The sequence below is a fragment of the Mugil cephalus genome, chromosome 21 (genome assembly GCF_022458985.1).
Source record: "Mugil cephalus isolate CIBA_MC_2020 chromosome 21, CIBA_Mcephalus_1.1, whole genome shotgun sequence".
NCBI classification, from domain to species: Eukaryota; Metazoa; Chordata; class Actinopteri; order Mugiliformes; family Mugilidae; genus Mugil; species Mugil cephalus.
This window is the reverse complement of record NC_061790.1, coordinates 14,168,688-14,190,806: the sequence shown is the minus strand read 5'-3', so window position 1 is coordinate 14,190,806 and position 22,119 is coordinate 14,168,688. Positions and strand designations below refer to the sequence as shown.

Sequence of the window (22,119 nt, the reverse complement as noted above, 5' to 3'; positions counted from 1 at the left end):
ACGAAAACAGCGGCTCCCGGTTATCACCATTTTGTCCTTGACAAACACCGACCCATTCTTTGGAGCTTCCTCCCTTTCTGTTCTGACTTAAACCAGTAAAAGAGCATTTCTAAAAAACAGGCCGAAATCTGAACTGCTGCACCTGCAGTGCTTAACTTGACACCTGTGAGAATATTCCATAGCGCTTTGTGTCCTTTTCTTTTTTTTCCCCCTCTCTCAGTTCAGTTACAGCATGGCAAAGAGTTTCATAATAACCAGGGACAGGGTTGTGAAACTCAAGATACTAGATGCTATCAGACCCAGTAACCTTATCAAGCACTTCCTCCCTGTTTAACCTTGAGAGTGTGTACACAGTTTACAGAAGCTATTCCAGTTTGCGTGGTTGATTTGCATGTACAGCTGTTGAGTTCAGGCTCCTGCTCTACAGGCATAATGTGTTGCTGTTCTGTTTGTGAGCCGGTATCAACAAGCATACTCACAAATAGAGTAATTAATAGCTGCCATTGATTGGATGTTTTCCTAGATGACAGTATTTCACTGTAGTCACAGGAGAGCACGGACAGGAGTGCTCACCAAGACTTTGCATTTGCACACACACCTCGCACACCGTATATCTGTTTTGTAACAGAGGAAGGATCCCATTAGATTGCCGGTCTGTAAATTAATACACAATCAATGAGGAAAGATCTTCCACTCCGTAAAGAAAGGGTATAGAAAAACAGAGCTTTTGATGTCTAACTTGCTGGTGTTGAAAGAGTCTGCTGTGGTCAGAGCTAACAAGTGTGATTTTCTGCTAATAGAATAGAGAGAGGCTCGCTGACATCCATTCGTCATTATTTCCTGTGCCTCTGTCAAAAGGCGAGGATTTTGAATGATGGGGCTTTTGTGTGAGTGTCTGTTTATGTGTGTGGGTGCCTGTTCTGTCTCTCGCCAATGAGAACAGTCCCGCCACACACATAATAACTCACAAGCACGACCCGGCAAAACTCTATTAGGGCATAAAGAAGACACTCGCTGTATTCCTCTGTGCCGCGTTGTGCTCACAGAAGCGCGCTTGCGGGTGTTAATAACGCTGTTTTGTCCTTTAGTTTTGCTAAGGTTTGTCCACGATGGTATTGAACATCTGTTCTGCAGACCAATTTCGAACAAGCCACAATGCTGTGTCCAGTTGTTATGTGTGTGCGTTTGTGAGAGACTCGGCCTGATGGCCTGCAGAGTAAAAGCATTCCTCAGATTCTCCAGAAGCACAGCAGAACTGTACTCGGTGTGCCTACTGCGCTGACTCGTGAACACACATTGCCAGTGATGGATACAGTGTTTGTTATTACAGTGTTTGGTATTTACTGTATTTTCAGTTTTGTTATTCAGTAAACGCCTTTGACGCCACTCATTTAACACTACCGCTACTTATATTTGACTAATTTTCCCTCTTTGCGAAGTAAAAACTGTGTTTATTGATGCACACTCAGTAAAATAACACTCTGAGCCAATTAGCAGTGTGTGTCAAGGCTGTGAACATGTTGGACTCGAGTCATGAATCACTGTCATCCGACTTGACAAAAATCAGAAAAGGCCTTCAGCTGTTTGCTAACTTATAACTCCACTTGGACTTTAGCCCTTTGTTTTGGAATGATTGGCATCCTCTGCAAACTCAGAGAAAAGGGTAACTTCCCCAAGTACAGTTAGTATAAAAATCAGGACAATAGACAAATTAGAATGCTCAGATGGTTAGGGAAGGTGACTTTGCTCATGCACACCAGCAGACAGACAAAGAAAGCCAGCTCATGCTGACACTTACAAACAGTATGTGGGGGTCAGAAGCAACACAGGAACAACACAACTCAAAAAAACAGCTTTGTTTGACCTTCAAAGGTGCACAAACAACAGTGAGCTGAGACTAGTGTAAGATAGCATTAGTTAAAGTTGGCTATCTTGAACATTCAACCTTGGTTGATTTTGTGACACATTTAGCTACTAATGACAGCAGCGGCTGTGATCTGATTTTATACTGCACATATCGAACAGCAGGGAACAGCGAAAGTAGTCGGGGACCTTGCTGTTATGTTGGAGGAGTGCAGCTCCTCATCTAACAGATCACTCTGGTTGGACCCAAGGACGCTTTACAAGAACAGAGAAGACAAATTAGACAAAATTTGGAGTGTGATGATGAAGTTCCAAGAGGTACTGGAGGGGCAGGGAGTGGGGCCATTTATAGGTGAGAAGGAGGATTTTGTAGGAGATGCGGAATTTTATGAGGAGCCAGTGGAGGTGGATAAGCATGAGGGTGATATGCTGCCAGGGTCGGTGTGAACACTGGAGTCTGTCCACGGTTTTGCCGGGTACCCCGACCAGAACTCCATTACAGGTATGGGTAAGACTCTCGGCAGTGGTGCTTGAGAGCAATGACTGTTTTTTGAGATGGAAAAAGGCAGATTTGGTGAGAGTTTTGAGAGTCCAAGATGATGCCCCGACTTTGATGGATGGGGAGATGGAGCAGCCATGGACCTGGAGGAGAAGATCCCCAATTTTCTGGAGCAGCGCCTCACGTGCCACAACCATGAGCTCTGTTTTCATACTGTGGAGTTCGGGCATTGGGTGACATCCATGATTTCATGTGCTGTAGGCCTTTCACCAGAGCGCTAAGCTAAGAGCATGCATTTCTTGTGACTCACTTCTTCTTTTAATATTAAACTGCAGCAGTAAGAAATGTTGTTTGCATAAGTAGCAGTCTCTGAACCTATCGCCAGTCTGATGACAATTTATTATTCTGCATTCATTTCCAGATATCTGGCAGCAACTTAACAGACACTTGTAATAATGAAAATATGTATAAATACTGCCACCTCATTTGCTGATAGTGTCTCAACAGACATTTATTGAAATGAAACTCTTGAAAAAAGTTCTGCCTAAAGCACTGGTGTTAATTAGTTCAGATGACAATTAGATTGTATGAAACAAACATAAACCCGTTGAGCCCTCAACACGCTTTGATGTGGACATTTTCCATTCAGCGTTTGCTCTTCTAAATGTGATGTTTACAATTAGTAACGAATGGGAGATATGTAATGTGTCTGCCATTTTTGATGGGGCAGCAGTAAAGTAAGTTCCACTGCTACTCCTAATTGACTGGATGAGGACTTTGACTTCCATAGTTGGGATTTACTTCATGTCGGCTAGTGCGACCGAGACATAGAGGTGGACGGAGGATAGAAGGTCTGTGCTTTTAATTCAGCCATGATCAATTTCTCTGTCAGAGTCTGATCCGGCAGTGGATGTCAGCCGTGCTTTAAGGTCAGAGACGCAGCGTTTACTTTTGACGACAATGTCAGACCTGTTTACGTTCTTTGCCTTTTCTTTCTGGCGAGCCTTTCAGCCGGTGACTCAGGGATCCCACGGCTTTCATCTCTGTGCCTCTGTTGTAGTCGCAGTAAGCCGTGCTGACGATGTGGGCTCATCTTCAAAAAAGATAGAGGTCTGTGAAAGAAATGTCAGAACTATAATAAGTGACTTTTAATGATTCCTGATGGGGAAAACAGAGGCGACTTAAGAATGGCAGCGGATCAGGATGTGGGCTAAAACATCCGGAGTTCAAAGATAAGTTTCATTAATATTTTCTCTTGCCACGCTCCTCTGTTAATGGACACTTGCTGAAACAAGAGCTTGAACAATGCCTGGTGAGGACAGTTAATACAGTCTTAAATACTTGTTACCTCTGCTCCTCTTCCTCTGAGGATAGAAACAGGTGCTAAGTGTGGAGAACACAGCGTGATGTGAGCTATGTCTCCTTTGCTACACAGTGCTGTATTTTTAAACAGGGCACTGCTATGTAAACGACTGTAGCCATAACTCTTCCATGTTTGTATGTGTTTGTTTCAGAGTCCATTTGGCTGCCTTTTTTATGTTTCTGCATGCTCTCTCCTTCACCTTGAGAGATCCTCTGTTTTGAACGCACAGATTCGCAGACGGAAAAAGAAAGGCTGGACTGACAATGGCGGCAACGGCGGCGGTGTTGATTCTATTGCCGATAATGACGCTACGCCCCATAACATAGGTAACAATAACATTAGTAGTACAACAGAAACGTGTGTCGGCCTGTTGTTAATGGGTACCACTCGGTTAAACTTAAGTCAACACAGTCGCGTCCAACGTTAGAAATACATTAACAAAAGCGTCATAAACACTGGTGGGTATTCACTGTGACACATCGACTTCTAATCAGAAGTTACATTACAGTCCAATACTTCAGCATGTTTCCTTTTCCCATTAAAAACCAGGCCTTTCAAATTCAAAAAATATTCACATGAGGTGTTTTCCCATATTCAGTGACATACATTAAGTACGAGGAAATGGAATACACTGTATTTATAGGTTCTTTGTTTGGACATTTGGACTAAAACTTCCTGTTTGGGGTTTTTGCAGGTGTGCATCAGACTTTGAAATTTTCAGTTAAAAAGCTCACACAACCTGACCTCACTAGAAAACTGCCGTAGCTTTTCAGCTTCTAAATGACTACGTTCATTGTTCATTGATGGGTGGCACAGTGGGCCCCCCAGCGAGAGGGTTTGATTCCAGCTCGGGCCTTTCTGGGTGGAGTTTGAGTGAGTGAGTGTGAGTGTGAACGGTTGTTTGTCTCTGTGTTACCCCTGCGATGGACTGGCGGCCTGTCCAGGGTGTACCCCGCCTCTGGCCCGATGACAGCTGGGATAGGCTCGAGTAACCCCCGCGACCCTAGTGAGGATAAGTGGTAGTAGAAGATGAGATGATGAAGATGAGATTGTTTGTTGTTCTGAAGCCTTCTGGCTGGGCAGAAACATTTCATTACCCAAGAAAATGGAGGAAAAGCTTACTACTCCTGCCTACTTTACGAATATGTTTTCAGTGCCGATCTTCTTTTAAAGTCGCTTTGGTGCCTAAACGTAACCAAGCGGCTTCTGGATAATGCGCCGACACAAACCCCAATCTTTTTGCTGGAAGGTCGGAATTTGACTCATGCCGCTCCCTTTAAAGTAAGCACCCTTTCAAACTGCCTTGCCTGCACACAAATATGTTACACATGTAATTTCTCTACCAACTCGACCTGTTGTGTTGTTTATGTATGAGGACGTATTTATTAAATTCTGTTGGTGACAGACCGGGAGCTGCTTCTACACCGCCTGGCCAAAAAGAAGTCGCCACCTGGATTTAACTAAGCAAGTAGGTGCGAGTCTCCCATTGGATCATTACTTCATGGGTGGTTATCTTTCAGCTGGTAACAAGTTATTTGACCCCAACCGATGCAATGAGTAGCTTCTCGTTTCTTAAACAACCATGTGGAAGGACACATACTGTGGTTGCGGAAAAGACGTTAGTCAGTTTGATAAGGGTCAAATCACTGCCATGCATCAAGAAGAGAAAACATCAAGGGAGATTGAGGCAGAAACTACTACAATTTAGTTAAGAACTGTCCAATACATTATTAAAAACTGGAAGGATGGTGGAGAACCATCATCTTCCAGGAAGAGACGTAGTCGCCTATTGTACAAGTCTATGCGGGCAGTGCTATGATCTGGGGTTGCTGTAGTTTCTCAGGTCTGGCTTCAGCAACATGATGCCCAAAGAATGAGGTCAGTTGACTACCTGAATATACTGAATGACCAGGTTATTACAACAGTGGATTTTTTTCTTCCCCGATGGCACCTTCCAAGACGACAATACCAGGATTCATGGGGCTGAACTTGTGAAACAGCGGTTCAGGGAGCATGAGACATTATTTTCACACATGAATTGACCACCACAGAGTCCAGACCTGAACCCCGTTGAGAATCTCTGGGATGTGATGGAGTGTGCAGAGGTCAGACTCTCACATCATCAATACAAGACGTTGGTGAAAAATTAATGCAGAGCTGGGTGGAAATAAATCTTGAGACATTGCGGAAGCTTCTTACTGAAACAATGCCACAGTGAATGCTGCTGTAATGAAAGCTAAAGGCTTTCCAGTGGAACATTAGGGTGGGTGACCTTTTTTTTTTTTCAAAGATGGATTTCAAAGATATGATTGTTTGCTTTTTTTACCTGCTATTAATTTGCCTGGAAATTGTGTGCAGACAGTCTTTCTTGATATGAAGTCACCATTTCCACTCTCCGCTGTTGCAGACCACTTCCCAGTTGGTGCCATGGTAACTGGAGACCAACCTGAGTCGTTCACCTAATTTGACCACATATGCCGAGTGTATGTCGTGCTTCGAATAACAAACTCAAATCTATCAACACATATGTCAGCACCGAGTGTGCCACACACCTCATGCTCCCACACACTTACAAGCACCTTCACACACACACACACACACACACACACACACACACGCACACACACATACACACACACACACACACACCGGCATTCTTGCAGTGTCCAGCCAAGAACAGGTGCTTCTATAGTAGGCTAAAAATAAGTTTTGCCCCCGTCGGTTGTGCGTGCTTTTAGGAGTGGGAGCTATGCCGCGCAGAGAGGTGGACTGACTCAGTCAAATTAACAGCCTTTTTGGTTTCATTGTCATGGTTGCTACGCGACAGCACACACCTTGGAAATGTCACGTTCTGTTTCGGCCCCCGCTCATATTCTGAAGAATGTTGCCACTATGAAACTGATATCACTGTTTCCCCGTGTGCACGCGCGCGTCCTCTCGGCCAGGCCGTGGTTATAACGAAAGGTTAAACACTTTCTCCAGGGAGATTTATTTTTCAGACGGGTGCCAATTTTGGGACATTCGCTGGACAAGTGCTCAGCATATGGCACTGAGTGATGTTCAAGGGTGAAAGACAGTTCACCGCAGGCCAGAACCAGACTCGCTCAGTTGGCAGCTGGTACGCGAGGGGCATATGTCTGAATGAGCCTTGAACTGACCTAATCCGAGGCAAGGTCAAGGCTGTTTGGGGTTTATGGTTTTGGGGACGCTCGACGCGTAAACACGAGCACACACCCTGTTTTCTCCCCTCTCTGTCACAGCAGAGTTCACACATCTGTTTCCTCCAACACAGCAATTTTCTGTGATTACTGAGGCTGCTGCTCCCACACCTCCGTCAGCACTATATGGGAGTGAGAGACAAGGCATAAATCCGCAGCCAATCTACTGAAAGTGAATTGCGACCTCTGCCAAGTTATAGCCTGGCACACGGAGGACCTCATTTCAGCTGGACCAGTAGTCGGAGCACGGGACGGAGTGAAAAACAGAAATAAGAAGGTGAAGATGAGGATGACGATCGTCGTGGAAAAAAAACAAGAAGGAGGCTATATTTGCTGGCTGTAGGTCATCAATATGTTTTTTTTTACATAAACATTGAAATGGCATGAAATGACAGAATTTTGAAAAACAACAACAAAGAAAATCAGTTGGGATGTGCTTTTTTGGTGGTGCACGTGTTGAAAAGTCCTGAATTCAGAAAATATTACACATAATCTGAATCAAATCACAAATGTGATCACCATCTTAATTTTTCTTTCAAGAAATACCATTTATGCCTTTTCTCTTGACAGATGAACCTTTTTCAGTGTTGCTTTGCTAGCGTGAACGCAACGCGCCCTGAGCCACATAAAAGGCCGCCTACTGTAAAGTCAAAGAGGTGCTCCTGCGCCTCTTTGCCCATTGAGGGCAAGGAAAAAACATCGCATAGACGCTTTTATAAATGATCGTCTGCGAAGAATAAAGCACCGTAAGTGATGTCTCTTCATTAGTAATGAGAGCCTTTCAGAATATTCTGCCCTTGTAGCTGTTGACTAACTAAAAAAGGAAAGTATTTAATATGGGAACCCAATATGAGTGTGATTCTGTTAATTACTGATGCGGTCATGTTGATGGTCAAGGAGCCGTGTGTTTGTCGAGTGTTTCCTCAATTGCCGGTGTCTTTATTTAATTTATCACCAGAAATGACTGTGCGTATGGAAACTTATAGTTATCCTCTGACTTTTGTGCAGGTCTAACTAATAACTGTATTGATGTACACACAACAGTGTAACAGTGGTAGAGATCCATTAGAGACAGTACCTGTTAAAATATTCTGCTGCATCCCAGATGATGTCGGGGTTTATTGGCCTACGGAGGGTGAAACCGAGATTGGATCTCGACCGGAGTGCCCGGATCGAATTTTAATGCAGGGTCTGAACAAGGCCTTGAGTGACTTTCATGACTCTGACTCAGTTGTTTATTGTTGACACGGGTCTATTATTATCAGGGTGATAATGCATTTTATACGACCAGCGTGAAGGTAACAAGAACGTGTTTCCCGACAGTTCCTGATGTTCCCTGTAGGTAAATACCTGCTGCATTTACACCAGACTGTAGCATTGTCACTTTGTGGCTCCATGCAGCATACAATATTGTATAGGCTCAGTAAAACCTTGACTTCAGTGCTGGCTAGTCTAGTAGTTTGTTCCATTTTTCAAGCTAAACTTGAGAGCTTTTGTTCACAGGTTAATGTTTTACTAATGCTTACACACTTCATCTTATGTCAGCAAAGCTTCCGCTTGTGCTGGGAGTACCTGCCGTGAAGTATCAGCTTAAAAAGACCATAGAAGAAGTACAGCGGCTCTCAGTTCCTGCAGTGCGAGTACAAAAAGGGGAGGAGGGGGGGGTTCCATCTCCAAGTATGGAACTCTGAGAAACGTCTTGTGGTCTGTAAGTGCTTACAGACACCTAGCGCTACAAGGACTGTTTATTGTAGCATTGCCAGTTTTTGTCAACCATAATACTGCACACTGTAATTTTCATACAGTCATTATTTATGCTAAAATAAACTTGTCTTGGCACTTTTTTTTTTATTTATTTATTTTTTTTCAAATTCTTCAAACCAGATCTGCTATGATGAATGCAGTCCGCCGACACGAAGTTGTGCACTGAAATATGTATGACTTGGTGTCATGAATGCTGAGGCAAATCATTCCACAGAATTGCTCAGCACGGCGCGTTGAGACAGTACCATCACCCACAGGCAGACACCAGCCACCCAGTGAGCATTAGGCCCCGTAATAAACACTGAATGGCAAAAGCTTACAGCGAAAGGCCCGGGCAGGTTTAGTGATAGCTGCATGGATGTTATTAATTGGTTTTCAAGACCGCGATGTTTTGTCACTATACTACTTAAATATTATGACAGTTAAACCAGCCCCTTGACATACTGTTTGAGAACAGAATAGTGCTCCTAAAACAAAATGTTAAACAAGAACGGTTTTTCTCCATCCTAAAGTATTTATTAGGTGTCCTGAAGAACAGCTCGGCTCGAAGCAACCCCTCCTAACGCAGGAGAATGTTAACTGTCAGCCGGTCTGCTTAGCAGGGCAGGACTGTAATTGCAGAGAAACATTGGCCTGGAAGTTGGTCCTTGGAACTTGGCACAGTAGAGTGAGCAGCTCCTTACCAGAGCTGAGAATCAAGAGGAGAAAAAGAGAGGCGTTAAATGAAGAAAAGCATTGCCAAAGTCTTCGGTATTAGCAGTTCCTGAGTTACTTCAGAAGCGTTTGTTAGTGCTTGAGCAAGTCCGTTTTTTCTCATTGAATTCTGATTAGGGCTTTTTCACCGCCGCTCTGTGCCGGTTTGGTAAACAATGCGTCAGGCGAGCACACACACACACACACACACACACAGAGCAACACTGAGGGAGAAAGAGAAGGAGAGACATTGTTCTGTTCACTTCCTCTTCTGGACAACTGGAGTCCATTCACAAAACTTGCAGGCGCAAACCGGATCGGCAGCGTTTTTGGCCACTTTGGAGCCTTTTGGCTGATTAAGGGTGCGTCTGGTGCCAAAACATTTCAGTGTCAATCCCAGCGCCTTGGCAGAGTTGCTGGAGAGTAACGAAAACAAGGGAGGCAGCTCTGAAGGGCTTAAAAGAGTCGCTACAGTCTCAACCAATGACCTGACTTCAAACTGATGATGAGCGAACAGAAAGGTAACAGTTGTGATGTCATTGATCATCATATGCATCCTATGCTTTCTTTGTGAGGAAGGAGTAAACAGTGAGATGTTATTTTGCATTAGGTTATTCTACAGCTACACATTTCTCGTATTTTGTCCCAAAAAAATGACTTACTCCTTTAAACCAGAACGCTGACTTGATGGCTCAGACCCCTGTTTAAAGGATTCACTGGCATTCTTCTATCACTGTTATTAGTTCTGGTAAAGAGTCACCCTGTTGTGTTCCTGACGTCATAACACAACACTTAAAACACAACGCAAAACCATCAGATGTCATCGTGTTTGCCTCTGCTGTTGCACTGATATCAGAAAGTGACACTCCCGGTTTGCTGGCGTATGTGCAGCGACTACTCATGGGTGTCGGTGTGTTGCCGACACCAAACACCGTACGTCGGCACGCCCCGCTTGATACATGTGTGCGGGTCTCGGTGGCGATCAGACTGTCACGTCAGTATGCCACCGATGCATGTAAGTACTTTATAAATAGATCTTTCCACAGCATGTAAGCCAATAGAAAAAAAAAACAGCTCTTAGTAGCGTCATCACTTATTTTCAGATGATTTCTGTGCTTTGTTAATACAGGTACAAATTGATAATATTTAGATTTACTGGAAATGCCCATCTGTGTTCTTCGTAAAGCTTGACATGATGCCACTGGCATCAGTGTAGCCTATCGGTACCAACTGGCACCTGAATGGTGATTTCATAGTGACCGAAAACCAGCGACATGCATCTGAGACTGGCAGCTTACCACTATAAAGTCCTAATACACCAGTTTTCCTTTTTTTTTTTTTTTTTCTCACCGTTCTTCATCTTGGTGAAAACCTTTCTTGGGTAAATATTAAATGTTTTTATTTGGTAGATATATTTTACCCATCTTCACGGTTGCTTATTTTGTCAGCTCAGGATTGCAAACGCGACTAAGCAGAATCAAATTAGAGCATTAGAGCCATTTATTTTAGTATTACGGTAGGCATGCGTTGAGTCATGTGTAAAAACCTAATCAAAATCTGAAGCGAGCATTAATCATGGATGATTTAATGACTTATACTTATTTATATATATATATATATATATGAATACACAATACTGTTTTTGGACACGCTTGTGTGCAGCAGACTCATGTTGGCCCAATCAAGGGCCCCTGTCTGACTGCCTGTTGAAAATATGACAGCAGAGTGAAGAGGATGATTAAGCTTCTCATTGTCTCATGGGTCCAGGTATTTATAACATTCATGTTGGCCTATTTCTGCGCCACTTATTCAAAACTGATCTCTATTGTGGTGATTCCTATTCATCTGACACAGATCACGCCGACAGCAGTTTCATTTATTCATTCCAAATCATTTTTTTTTTTTTTTTGAATTTCCGATCAAACGTAGGGAGAGAAAAAAGAAAACATGCAGCAAACAATCAAAACTGACATAAAGAGACAGAAGACACGATTGCATTAATACCCTACATGGATGCATGTATCTACACATACATATCTATAAACAAGAAGAAGAAAAAAAACCCTTAGCAGTTTCGTGTTTGGGATATGGAGGGAGAGGGAAGCATTAAAAGGAGCCTTACCTGGGATGAATATGAGTCAAATAATTAACACCGCCTTTCTCTTTAGCCGCCTCAGTCCACTCACTTGAACACCGTCTGAGGAAGGATGCCTTCCTGGTGCCAAAGAAAGGTCTTAATGAAATTTTGATGCGGCGCGCTGAGATGTATGGTTAACAGTGATGCCGGTAAATTGACTTTATATCTGCTCAATAGACTGCGGGCAGCTGAAAGGCCTGCCTCAGTCTCGCTCTCCCCGTTTTTGTTCACTTCTGCCCGTGTCGCTCTCTATTTCTGTCTGGCTTTGCCTCCGCCGGTCCCTCTGTCATTACTGTCCTTTCTGGACAGGCTGATTACCTCTTCATTATTGCCTGCCATGTTCATATATTGGTTTTGCTGCTGTAATAAGATGCGGTGCTCAGAGGGTAATTATTTCACACCCATTTTTTATTTTTTTTTTCATCAAAAAATGATAGTTACTGAGCTTCATACCAAAATCTCTCTCCTTGCTCCTTTTTCTGATCCACTGCCGCGTGCGAGGAATACAGACTTTCATTATCCCCCTATAGGCAGTTGGGATCAGTTACATGACGGGCAGTGAACCTTGAACATTCGATCTTTTAATGTGGAATGCCAGGAGTGTGGCTCCGTAGAGTATAGGAACCGGGGCAGCAGCTTGGATTTGTGAATGTGACACATCCATGATTTGAATAGATTTAAATTTGCACCGGAGTCCAGTCTGCTGTTGTAGCTGTCAGTTAGATATTTGCATGGCTGAGGCGCAATGGGGAACTGTTGGATGAGCTCTGCATCACAACACGGCGGAATCAGTCAGTGTCAGCTTGTGTTTTCTTTTCGCCGCACTGGTCTGGCAGTGCCGCCGAGCAGGACCAGGAAAATTACATCTCTTCTCTGTAACCGTTGGATTTAGCCTTGTGTTTACTGTCTCATATTAGTGGAACTGAACTCAACTTAGACTCCGTGTGCAACCTTAATTCTGTAATTAAATTTCTTCTGGCCGTGTCTGCAAGTGTTCTAAAATATTCTGACCTATTTCAAATGGCCACAATAGGGAAGGGTGAGCTTCCATACAAAAGCAGTTTTGGACCCAGCAGCTTCTCACTGAAACTAACTATCCACTTTTTAACCACCCACGCAAAACTCCTGCACCTTCAGCAGCTTCTGTTTTCCGCCAACAAGAATGCTCAGCTTTAATATTCAGCTATATTACATATTTTATATTAATATTCAGCTTGGTGCCTGTTACAGCAACACACCTTTTGCACGGCAGATCCATTCTATTTACCAGGCTGGCATCAAGAGCTGTTGTTTCCACTGCCACAGTTTATTTATCTACATTTTTTTTTTTTTTTTTTGACTTTTTCTCTGTGTATTTGTGTGTTTGCATGTACACTCAATGCTGCTATGTGTCGTGAAACCTACCCGGAAGTATCAAGCCTCAAAAGACCCATAATACAGTCCACAGTTCCTGCAGTTCAGATGCACGCACACACACACACACACACACACACACACACACAAAAATGCTTTAGAATAAAACCCCTCAGAAAGAGGAAGGAATAGGAACAGTGGCACGCAGTTTCAGAAAGTTGCTTGTCGTTCAGGGTGTTAAGGTAAAACAAAGAACAAATGAGAGCTTAAGGGAGAAAGTCAATCCTTGCTTCATTTCATACTACAAGCCAAGACTCTCTGTATGTGTGTGTTTGTCTATCTGTACCTTCACGCTTCCAAGTAAGAGCGGCGTGGAGTCAGAAGTAATTTAGGTAAGAAGTTGTCATAGAGAATTTTGGCCCAACGTTATTTATGCTTTCACGTTTGTCATTGGCAGGGTGTGTTTAAAGTTAGCACAAGCTTCTGATACATTGCAGACCTCCACAGTTGCCAGAATATCAGGTGACCTCAGTAGCGGACGTGTGTCTTCAGGGGGTGTGGGCCGTTACTTCGATTACAACCACAATATAGGCCTGTTCTGAACTGGAACTGTATTAGTTGTAAAGTCCTTGATTATTATCTAAAAGCCCAGCCATGAGTGCTGCTGGACATTTACCTGACTTGTGCAAGGTGGGTCTTGTGTGTAATCATTGTTCAAGTTTTATTGTTTGGCCTTTGTCTTGCACCTCAACAATTGGTATGATGCAGAACAGTGGTTCCCAACCTTTGTTCATTGGAGCCGGAGATACTTTAAAACCTGCATATTGTACATGTAGGGAGACACAAACATATGGACTGGAGACACAGGTGAAAACAGATGGTGAGCTCAGATCAGTTTTGGTGCACCCCCTGTGATCTCTGGCGCCCCAGGTTGGGAACCACTGCTTTAGGACATGGACATATTCTAGCTACAGAGCAGACTCTGTAAATCTATGATTTCTTTCTTTCTTTTTTTTTTTTTTAGTCCTAATTAACATCACTCTGAGTTATTCTGCTTAGCTCACTAGACCGTTTCCTAATCGGATTACAGCTGGGCATCGACCGTTATGGTCACCAGTCAATAATATGTGGAGAGCCGTGGTTTGTATGTTGCGTCATATGTTGTGGAGTCAGAAATGAGAGGTTACACTGGGCCACAGGAGCTTTTAGATCTCTTCTAACAGTTCGTCTGAGCGTTACTATGCCAGGTCAGAAGGGATGAATTGAAACTCGCATCGATTTTGCTCTAATGGGGCTTATCATGCCGAGTCAATTACAGCAGATAACTTATAGAGTAGACATTTAAACACTGAGGCTTATGGTAAAATGGCATCTAAAATTTGCAAGGCTCGTGTTTTATGAGTCACAAACTCCCTCTTTCCTATCCTGTTCCCCTTCCTCCTCTTGAAACACTAACCCAGCCCAGTTGCCATGACAATTCAATCCATGCAGCCTTGTTTTTTGATACGGCAAAGTACTCAAAACCCCCCTGCTGCTGTGATTTGACTGCCATCGCTGTTCCAAGCCAGGTGGCTGCTTTCCTCAGGGAGCCCTTTCAAATAAAGGCATTCAGCCAATAGACTTTGAAGTCCCGCTGAAGACAATCTCTCAATAAGGGAGCGCTCTTCCCACCTGTTTCATCCTAGGCTTTGACGGGAGATCCTAAATGGAGCACAGCGGCACGCTGCCCATTGGTTTGTTGTGGCGTTGAACCGAAAACCCGACTGTAACTTAAGCTAATTTCCTGATGATACAGATGTGTCTGTTTTTTTATCCTGAAGCGCACCTTGGAAAGAAGTGTGGTTTCCCTTTTATTTTTATCCGTGACTATGCATTGTAAGTCAGAAGTTCACCCAGTAATGAAGTCCCCGCCTTCTCTTCTCTCTTTCATCTGCGCTGTCTCTGAGAACAGAAAGAAGAAAAATTCAATTAAAAGAATATTGAATGGCGCATTTTGAATTAACCATATCTCCTCTGGGGAGTGTCGCAAAATTGGCAAAAGTCAAAGTCAGCTTTGATGGCAAGTTTATTATAAACTGAATAGATACTGTTACAGTTCTTTGACGTGAAAGTCGTAACAATGTGAAGGGGTTTTTGTTGAAAGACAACGTTCAATAAAACGTCACATATCACACTTTGAAACCCTTTAGGAACCGACACAAAGGAATGCAGAACCAGGTGAAAGCTTAAAAACGGGTATGCAAGTTTTCTAGAAAAGTCTATGCACATGGTATTTCATGCAAATAACTAGATTAAACGCTGATAATAAAACATCTTCCTGACTTATACGGACTTATTTTCCTGCAGATGTCATTGATCTTCCTTCTTACACTGACTTCAGAATCCACTCATAAAGCAAATGGGTTTTCATGTTATAGTAACTTGGCAAAGCTATGTAACACACGATGAAGTCAATTCTTGGTCATAAACTATTTAAAGGCTGGCCGAATATGCTGCAGCCCTTTATAAATACAGGTTCAATAAGCTGACTGGCAGCACCTGAAACAAAAGAATGCAATGAATGAGAGAAATGTGTGTCCTGTCGCCAGCTCCAAAACCGCAACTGAAAAGCTGCAAACTTTAGCCGCTCATTTTCCAGCATCGCCCTGTATGAATAAGCATTTAAGAAATGAAGAATTTGCATTTGATATCTGCAGAGACATGGCAGGCTAGTCATTTATTCACTCGAAAAAGGCCTGGCTTTGTAAAGATGTTGAAAGCAATCGATGGCACCGAAGTATGAACAATGGAGTCGCAAATATTTAGTGAAGGCAGCACTGCCCCATTCGTCCAAAAAAAAAAAAAAAAACTAAATTACAAGAGAAGATTGCAGTAGCGCTGGAGAAGGCCTGTTACTCAACAACAACAACAACAACAACAACAACAACAGCAGACCTCTGGACCAGCAGAAGCATTCAGCCTGTCATGAGCCCGGCTGATCGTTTGATCATTTTATAGATCTGGACTGTAGATTATGCTTAAGCACTCATTGTGGTGAAAGATATCAAGTTAGAGAGGTTTTTGATGAAGAAAAAATGGTACCTATTCATATTTTTATTGTGCATGTTCCTCAAATCATTACCTAGCATTGAAACTTTATTTCATTTAAATGTATTAAATGTGGCTAGTGGCTTCCATTGGGGTTGTTGAGTCTATCTAGACAAAAATAAACCTAGCCTTAGTCCACGGACATAAATGGCAGTGTCATGAAAACCCTTTGCTTTCGTCGTGGTGATTTGTTCCCAAACACAGAAAATGTAATTCAAAACAGTGTGGTTTCTCAAGAAGTATCTGATTAGTCAACAAGGTTATCGCTGTCCTGTTTGGGAATGCCAATAGATACTTGAAGTGACTCATGAGCTGCAGCACAGAAATAGAAAGAATCTCAGTGGGTTTGATGTCACGGGGGTCGGGGTACAGATCAACACGCCGAGCCTCTTCAAGACCCACTCGATTCTCACTGGGCTTCTCATCACCTTCACAACACTGCACGTAAGCACTTTGCGTTAATTGATTAACCCTGTTACATAAAGAGCCGTCACTTTTTCTCCTTTCCCGTCTCCCTTCCGTCCGCCTTGCCGTCTTACAGTAACTAATATTTCAACCAGTTTTTTTTTCCATATTCACTGAAAGGGCCCCTGCAAATTTCATTTTGCCGTAGGAATCAGGGCAGCGGAAGGCTTACACTCGAGTCCCATTTTGTTAATAAGGCAATTACAGGCTTTTTAGCTTTCGAACAATTTCCCGTGCTTCCTGCGTGTAAATGAATGACCAATTGCTCAAGTGGGTAACTAGAAAGAAGAGGTTTTTAACTCAATTTCAAAGAGTGGACAGCGTGATAGTAGGTAAAGATAATCACCAGAGAGCAAAGAGCGTGGCTCCCCCCCCCCCCCCCCCCCGTTTTGTTCATCATTTACAAGAATGCCAGGAATGGCTGCATATCTTGTGTTTACTCTCCGGAGCCCCGAATCTCCATATTTAGTATTTAGCTGGCTCTCGCAGACAGATTCTACTTTGTTTTGTTGATTGCTTTGATGCAGCTAGTCGTAATAATTGCATTTGATGAGCTTCTGATGTTTAAGAGGGACGAAAAATTCCCACCAGCTAAGATTTTTCTGGGTTTTCATGCCATCCCGCTGCTTTTCATTTTAAGCTAAAGTCCTTTGTACTTTTTAGCCATTACCAAGCTGCTGTTGCTCCATTTCCAAATGTTCAAGTGAAAAAGCCTGCACACCGAGAGACTCTATTTGGCCTTGAATGTAGAGTATTAGCATCTACATAGAACCATGTCCAAAAAAAAGTAAACAAATAAACTGGATAAACCACCAGAACAAATATGTCTCATCAGAATGCATTACATTTCGATCCTCTCTGCTCAGACTCGTTCACGTTGTGTAAATGCATTTTATCCACTATCACAGTGTTGTGCGTATCTTACATTGCAGACGTGACCTGTCACCTCAGTTTTTCCAGAGGGGTAAACAGAGCGAGTGCCGGAAGTTTTCCACCAAGCAGTCGCTCTGCCGTCCATCCCAGACTCCCCTATTCCTCTCACTGTTCCATTTCCGTTTGAGCGACTAAGTGTGTCACAAATGTGGGTCAGTCGCCTTTCTTTCCCCACTAAAGTCAATTCAATTTGGCGGAATGATATGAAGGCATCAAATTTAAACAGCTTGGAGGTGCTCTGGGGCAAGACAGGAGGCGCGGCGGTCGGCCATACTTAAAATACCAGCCTTCCTCGGGAGAGCAATGTGACGGGAGGAACAACACCTGGCCCATTAGAAGAGGAGAGAGGGGGAGAGACGTGGAGAATTAGTTTTCAACAGTGCATTAGCAGACATGCTGAAGTCGGAGTGGCACGTTCGCTCCTCTTTCCAGCTTCGCTGTGCTCTGCTGATGATTATTGTCTTTGGGTCTGTGGCTCCGCTCTGTTATTTGTACCAAACAGCATTAGGAGCTGGAGATAAACACTGATAATTGCTTGCGGTTTCTTTGACGGGAAAGAAGATAACAATGCACATGCCTTCCCAGTAGCGGTGAAATGACAACAGACCTTAAACGATATATGGCCTTCTTTGATGATACCGCCATTAGTATGAAAGTCCATAACTGAACCACCAGACCGGCACACCACATTTGATAACACACACCTTTTTGGTCTCCTGAACGTGTATTCCAACTGCGCAACTGTTTAAAACCACGTACCTTAACCCATGCAATAAGTCCATTTTTAAAAAAAAAATTTTTTTACATAAGGATGCAGTCAGGTCCAGAATTATTGGATTCTCTGATAAACAGACACATAGTTGCATTGAAACAACACTGGCAATAAACAAAATGATAAAAATGACATAAATAATATAATACCTAATAAATAATAATATGTGTTGGCATAGCATAGGCAATAGACAAAATTATGTAATTTTTAAAAGAGTGATTTTCTTTCATTTCTGTACATTGTCCCTACCCACGTACATAAAAAAAAAAACACCTAACACATTTTTACAAGCCAAAAAGCAGCTTAGCCTTGGGCTAGCCTACTACTACCTTATTTTCTCGTCCAGTCAGTGGACACAATGTCATGTAAATAGCTGCTAGTGGTAAGGATGTTAGCTAATTTCACCTGCGTTTACAATACAAACTAACTTAACCATAGAACATTAGCCAAAATTATTTTTATTGACGTTTTATCACTTCATCAGTGTTTAACAATGTGACTGACCCAGTAACTTGACAATGCAGCTGTCCCGAGAGCCGAGCACAAATTTGCAGAGTGGCCACACTCTCAAGCGGCCACTGTTGTGTTTTCCCACATTCACCACACAGGTACCATGTCACTGATGTTGAGGTCACAGTCCTCGCTGAGGCCCACTGCTTACGGCTTTGGCTGCTACCACAACATAGCCGGAATGCCGTGACAAGAAAGGATGTGGTCTTTATCTTAACCACAGCGATCTCAAGTAGCTGCCTGCATCTCCTCCACTCATCGTGTAATGTGCTTCCTCCCACAACGTAGATTAGTCAGTAGGCTAATTCAGTTCAACATGGATGTACTGATATCAGAATGTGTGGTGATAACTATCAAGGACTTGCAGTACAAATCTATTTAAAATAATGTTTAGCAGCATCAACAAATGGAAGAAAATGTTGGTCTGTGGGTCTGTTGGCCGAGGTTTCATAATTTTAGACCAGACTAAAATGTAATTCTGGAATGATCAACGTGAACGGTTGTGCTGATATTCATGGTCTCCAAAAGCTTTAACTCTAGTGCCATCGTCGAGTGGACGATACAGACTTTTATGCTAGACAGCTTTGACATGGATTGGGACAAAATTTGGCACAGACCTTCACATAACTGTAGGTTATGAATCCTCGTAAACTTCCATATTTTGTCCGATACTTTCGTCATCGTCATCATCCGCTATGTTAGCACGCTAAACCGAGATGTGCAACAATAACATATGTGCAGAGGTACAATAGAACTAGCACAATTAGTATTTTGCCAGATCCGCTTTTATAGCATTCACAGCCATGCAAGTGGAAAGTTTGGTCCGAGATCCAAGTTAATGTTTTTTTGTTGTTAGCTTGCTCAATTGCTAGCATTGGTGGATTTTAGGCGTGAACAGTGGCGATCTCAGGATGGACTCACAGGTAGATGTGAGCAGCAACGTGCCAATGTGTGGTAGGTTTCCATATTAAACTCACCTTGACTGGAATAACTGAAGGGCTGAACATATTATGCAAACAGAGAGTTCCACAACTATTTGCTGCAAGGAAACACCATCCACAGCTTTGCTTCCTGCCACTAAATCCACTTGGCCTGGAGCCTTATGTGAACCCAGATGAAGCAGTGGTGTCAGTGGTATTATTCTCAAGTTGTGCTGCTTGTTTCGCCACATGAACGACAAGTGAATCGCTGTAGATGGGGGGAGGCTTTACGACCGATATTACAAATTTAATGCAATTCATTTTGTGTACACAACTTCCTATGTCCTGGCCAAGGGCTTATAAGTTGATGGCATCATAAATCACATTTGAGAATTTTATTAGTTTTGCACTAAAGGCCAGTGTTCTGTCCCCTGCTCTCCTCAATCTTCCTCCTACGATATACTTGATAGTTTTTACATGTTCTACTCAAAATCCTCAAGTTTAAGAGAAACAAAAAAAAAATGCGCTGGGAAGGGGAAAGGATAACGAGAGAGTGTAAGTAGTAGCGACAGAGCTGTAGAGGTTGCAACAGAGAGAGGTTTGCCTGAAGAAAGAAAGTGAGAAATTCATTTCTCTTAGCCGTCCACTTTGTCCCGACTTCAAAGGACTGGTGCTTTGCACTTAGGAGGTGTCTAAATGAAGTGATGTGTAAGAGGAGAGCCAGGACTGCGCTGTGTCTACCACTGGCAGCGATTCTCAAAGGACCTCACAGAGGAATGCTCCTGATGACTCTCCGCCTGCAGTCCTGAAGACACGAACGTGGTGCGGTTGAACCTAGTTTTTTAGTCACCGCCTGAATACTCATCCTCACCTTCTATAACTGCTCGTCCTCTGGAGGTGTGTGTGTGTAGTGTGTGAGTGAGTTGGTCTAGTGTGGATGCACTGCAGTGTCTGTGTGGGACTCTCATCAACTTTAATTTAATTGTATTTTATGTTATGTGTTTATATATCCCTGCATGTGTCACTCACTCTGGGACTCAGATGTTCAACTGCAGCAGATAAGGGCCATCCACGGCGTGCCTGGAAGATGCCAGATAGACAGAGGAGCAGCATAAAATGATGTGGAGGAGGAAGGAGGGAGGAAGGGAAGGGATGGTGGTGGTGTCGTAATGTGTGTGTGTGTGTGTGTGTGTGTGTGTGTTGGTGGGGGATCAGACAAGACAAGATGTGAACTGTCATCTGTGCACACGAGACCCGCTGTTCAGATGCAAGCAGACGGGAGGGGAGCAAGGAACGAGGGGGGGTGGGGGTGGGGGGGCTACACAGGAGGCAGACGTCCAGGGAGAGGATAGGTGAGACGAGTGAGGAAGAGTGGCACATGACAGCGGAGGCAGAGGTGGACAAAAGAGGACGGAAAGGAGGGAGGAGGGGGATGCAAAGAAGCGGCTAGAAGCAAAACAAAGACAGAGCGGACGGGAGCAAGTGAGGATGATGGGCGGACGAGGGAAGCGGCTTTGCTTTCTTTGTCATCCCGCTCTGCTCTGCTATCTATCATAGAGGAGTACACTCCCTCCAGTGTCCCTCAGTGCACTCCATCCGTCACTGCGTATGCAAGTGTGCGTCCAAGACTTGATTGGCCGAGCATGCTCCGAGGAAATTGGGCAACCAGTGTGCGCTGCAGAGCCGGGCACGCACGCTGCAGATTGATGATAGAGACAAGTAGGATTTTGCACTTGCGCACGTACACGCACGCGTGTGTGTTTGTGTGTGCACACAGTTGTATTAACTGATGTGCGTCCGGGGATGAATGTGTGCGCTGATGTATAGAACAAAGCTTCCTGCAGCCTTTATCTCGCCATTGGTTGTTTTGTGGAGCATGTCAGCTGCTGATAGCCGCTATCGGCCACGGCCATGCTCCTCTGTTGCCCGGCCTCTGTGTTATTCCCCACACAGCCATTCCTTCATCACCCTTTCTTCCCAACCATTCCTCATTTTTTTTCTTTTTTTCCTGGCTGTGTCCTTTCCTCATTCTTCTGACCGTGAACCCAACTCAAACAGTTGATCAAAGCCATATCAGCCCACGTCGTTCAACACTTACTTAATGTTTCGATGACTTGGCTACCTACTTGACTGGATATAAAATGCATTATGTGCTAGTGCAGACATATCTCCACAGACTCCACATTTAAAGCTCTAGTATTCTATAAAACATAGATATATATTAGCTTATTCAGCGAAGAGTGATCAGTGAAAGAGCTTCAATTTAACAAAAAAAATCCTGCATAACTATAAATCTACGTCCTTTGCAATGGAATATGCGCAGTAGCTGTAACTTGATCATGTCTGTAGGCATGACTTGTGAATAATTTGACAGTTAACTTAAGGACCCCTAAAGGTGTGAGCAAATCCTACAGTCAGAATGAGGATGTGTCTGCAATCCCCCTGGCTTGTTTCCATATTTTTCTCACTGTGTCGCCTGCCATGTTTGGGAATGTTTATAGCTTACGTACATTTGTAAACTTGGCTGGGCAGTGTGTTAAGT

At 43.5% G+C, this 22,119-nt stretch overlaps 1 protein-coding gene across 3 annotated transcripts in view; it reads left to right on the top strand.

Annotated features, from left to right (window-relative positions):
- The window catches only part of LOC124999051 (1-phosphatidylinositol 4,5-bisphosphate phosphodiesterase beta-1), a 117,902-nt gene that overhangs the window by 6,305 nt on the left and 89,478 nt on the right, over window positions 1–22,119 (top strand). The window lies entirely within an intron of this gene.